General features: G+C 34.6%; 1 protein-coding gene across 1 annotated transcript in view; it reads right to left on the bottom strand.

Moving 5' to 3' along the window:
- LOC117175948 overlaps positions 1–4,361 on the bottom strand; it is a 459,128-nt gene that overhangs the window by 104,314 nt on the left and 350,453 nt on the right. The gene's annotated exons all lie outside the window — the stretch shown is intronic.

Raw genomic sequence — 4,361 nt, 5'->3', positions numbered from 1 at the left:
GTATTCTTGAATCTAAGGGTATTCAACATACGATAGTTAAGACAAGCCTAATGACTGCCTTTACTACGAGACTCAGATTAATTATGAAGAGTTTTCTCAACTAGGCAAATAAAATCAGGGCGATCAACACATATGCCATCCTTGTCCTCACGTACTCCTTCGGACTCATAAAATGGTCTAACACTGACCTTGAAAAGTTAAACAGAATTGTTCGCGTAGAAATAACGAAGCACCGAATGCATCACAGAAATTCAGCGATTGAAAGCGTAGTTCTACCACGACGTTTAGGCGGTAGGGGCGTTGTAGATGTCAAAAAACCTTGAATATCAGGGCAGAAACCATAGAGGAATTAGAAATACAATGTAGGCAGAAAACCATCCATGGCGAGCACCCCAATACGTTAGATCAAAGTGAAGTGGATAGCGAGGCATCTAATATTTGTCTAAGAAAGGGTGTTCTGTATCCAGAGACGGAAGGATTTCTCATTGCAATACAGGACAAGGTTGTCAACACCAGGCATTATCGCAAACACGTGTTACATCAAGACGTGGTTGACCGTTGCCGATTATGTGGTGATACCAACGAATCCATCGAGCACATTATTGATGGCTGTCGCGTAATGGCTCAGAGAGAATATACGCACAGTCATAATGATGTAGCGGGCATTATACATCAACAACTTGCCCTAAACCTAGGACTCTTAAAAGAATGGGTGCCCTTCTATAGATACATTCCAATGCCCGTTTTAGAAAGCGAAGATTACATCTTATATTGGGATGTTACTATCCAAACGGATCATTATATCCGGGCCAATCGACCTGACATCGTGATGCAAGAAAAAAAAGGTGGAAGAGTCTACATCATCGACATTGCTTGTCCGCTTAACCGAAATTTGCAGTCAACCTATACAACCAAGATCCAAAAGTATACTGTGTTAATGCATGAAGTAAAGACCATATGGAGGAATGTGAATCATGCATCCATTCATCCCATTGTGATTTCGGCTACAGGCAATGTGTACGCAAGATGCACTGAACATCTTGAACATTTAGGAGTCAGTAGGGTATAGGCAGCAGCTCAGAAGGCGGTTTTATTAAACACCTGTCGCATTGTAAAAAACTTCCTTGATCATCAGGAAGCGAGCGACTAAAAACCCGTGGAGTGGCAGATGCTAGCTCTAAGAAAGCATCCAGAGGTGACTGTTGTCACCTCCAAAGCTCATGGCCGATCGTAATTGTATACCTACAACATCATCGCAGGAGGTTTCAACCATCGTATTAAATTATTTGAATTAAGTTATAACATTCTAATCTCATCAGTCACTTGACTTAGTCCGTGGCTATGATGTATCACCGGGTTTACCCGAGTAAAAGCTTAATAAAAGCACATAATAATAAAGAGCCTCAATGGCTCAGTTGGTTAGACACTCGGACTTCACCTCAGAGGTCCGGGGTTCGATCCCTGAGCCGTTACCTCTGGAAATTTTTCAATGTACCTTTACCGAGGTTCTGTTAGTTCGGAACCCACCTTAAGCTGTAGATCCCCCCATCGTGTACTTGACTGCAACCCAGTCCGTCAATGATGGGGTAAAAACCAGGATTTTTCCAATATGTCTGGGCAGACTGCTCTCATCATATCACTTGATTGCATTATAAAAATGCGTCCGTGACTGATCATATATGCCGGGGCAGCCCCGTGTAAAATGATTAAATAAAAATCCAACTCTAATCAAAAATGCCTTCGACATATTGGGCATTATAAGCCTGTGACAACATTTTAACACAGAAATGTTTTTATAATAATCTTTATTTTTTCTACTTCGGTGCGTAACCTTTAACTTAATTGGTAATTTTTCTTTGACGTAAATTAATGTATATCAACTATATAAGGTTCTTGTACTCATTTTGACGAATTTTCAATGTTTTTATCCCTTCAATCAACTTTATTACGCATTATACATGTTTAATTTGTCTACCCTAACGTAAATAAAATATTTTTAAATTTTCGAATATTTGAACCTTCGGTTAAATGATTTTCGGATAACTCACCTATCGCTAAACTAGTTTTTCGGTAAACTGAACCTTCGCAAAATTAGGCCTTCTGAATTTTGAACTTTCAGTAAAATGGACTATTGAAAAAATGAATCTTCGCTAAAACTATTTGCGAATAATTCAACATTCGTTAAAATCGTTTTCGGTTAATTAATTATTCGGTAAATTAGTTTTCCTTAAAATAAATTTAGGTACTCTGATATTCGCTATTTTAATCTTCGGTCACTTGAACCATCGGAAAAATGATCCACTGTCGACTGCTCTCTGAAATTGAATCGGTCGGAAGTACGTCACTGAATCAAACGAGTAACAGTATTTACTGATAAATCAGATGTTTGACTGAATAATCAGTGAGAATCTTAAATGATTTTATCTCCTGGCTGGCATGGGTCACTGAATTAAGTCAGTAACGGATTTTTCTGATTTAGTTATATAGCCTATGCAAAAGTAGTAATTTATAACATCATTCCATAATTTCGAATATGAATAACAAAAACTTTCAAAGTCTTGTTAGGTTCTAATCTGATTGAGGATACTGCATACCATGAAAAAATCATAATTACCTTCTAAGAATTCAGATTAATATTTGTGTACATTTTTGTTTAATTTGAATTTCTATTACAGGTTTCAATATTCAAGTTAATGAATCATACTTTATATGAATACAATATATTTATATAAATTGAATGTATCTTACACATATATTTCCTACTAATTAGAAAAACTCTGATGGAATATCTAGTCCTGTGACATTTTTAAATTTCTAAAATGTCCACAAAATTTAATGGTCATAACATTTTACAACCTGCAATTTTTAAGTGATAAAGAAATAATCAACATTATAATTATAGAAGAAACCCGAGGAAGTCGATTTTATAATTGCTTTGCATGTGCATTCATATTTAAGCAAATATATTGACAAAATTACCATTTTCCACAATACTGTTTGTCTCTATGAGAAAAAATAATTCTTTATCTGATATCTATATCATATTTAATGTATATATTACACTTATAAAATATAAATAATTTATTTGATGACTTAGTTCAGCGATATGAAAAAATGATATACACTATTACTAAACAGTTTCTTTTTGGAAAAATTTCGTTCCAAATAACTAAAATTGCTAGGAATAACTTAAATACTGATAAGCCTTGCTGTCACTAGTAACATCATATAAGGAAAATAAGGATCCTAATTTAATAACTAATTGAGTAAATAGTAAATAAATAAAATTATTAGTTACTCATAACTAATTTGTACTCAAAAAGAAATGATTTAATTTCCTTATAAAAATATCAAATGACAAATTTTCCGATTTGGGCCAGATCGGGCACACAATTTTGTGGTTGTTAAATTTGGCTCTGTCTGGACCCTGACTTAACAGCCAAACTTGCCAGTAGATGGCGCTCCATTAATTTTAGGGACTAAAGTGGGTTGACTCCAAATCGCCCAAGTTTCAACGTAAAGTGTGAAGCGTCAAAAATATTTCCATTATTTTTTAGAAAAGTGACATAATAAGCGGGAAAAAATGCCAAAAGTGAGCACAAGACGAATGCGAAGGTATAGTATACTTCAAAATATTCCTGAATTACGTGTTGAAGACTATAATAAGTAAATTTATTAAGAATGTTAAGATGAAACCTAACCTCGAAATTAGGTTATTTATTTATAAGAAAAGTAGCAAACGTAATATTTCATTTGTTGAATGTGAAAACGAATTAGATCAACAATGACGTCATAAACACATTTATTTCCACGTATTTTTAGGTGATTTGATACTTTCCACAATTACGTTCAATATAGAAATTGAAATCAACTTCAATTTAGAAATTAAGACCAAAAATATATTTCAAAATACTTACATGGTTTATCATACATAAATGCTGGCTGTTATGTTGCGTCGTTTGACTTTTTCCGTTTGCTCGAAGAAAAGTGTCTAACATATTCCAATTTTTTCATATCGCGATCTGTTAGATAACCTGATATTTATATTCTCAAATTTCAGTTGAGGAGGTGATATATTCGATTTTAATATTATTTTATTTAAGAATCCCGTTTAATTAAGAATAAGAAAAATAAATTAATATGGGCCCGATCGGGACCAGGTATGGTTATCTCTGGGAGGAGCGCTTGGGCCCCGATCGGGTATCGCGTTTCATTTCGAGTCTGGCCCCATCTAGATAGCCTGATTTGGGCCAAATTCTGCCGGATCTGGCCCCGATCAGATCTAAATTTGAATTTCTGCACGGGATAATCTAAGAAAAATTAATAGAAAAAACGATCTTTTCGATCTCAAAATGTGTACA

Source organism: Belonocnema kinseyi, chromosome 7 (assembly GCF_010883055.1).
Source record: "Belonocnema kinseyi isolate 2016_QV_RU_SX_M_011 chromosome 7, B_treatae_v1, whole genome shotgun sequence".
NCBI classification, from domain to species: Eukaryota; Metazoa; Arthropoda; class Insecta; order Hymenoptera; family Cynipidae; genus Belonocnema; species Belonocnema kinseyi.
Note: the sequence above shows the minus strand (reverse complement) of the source record. Positions and strands in the feature narration are given on the sequence as shown.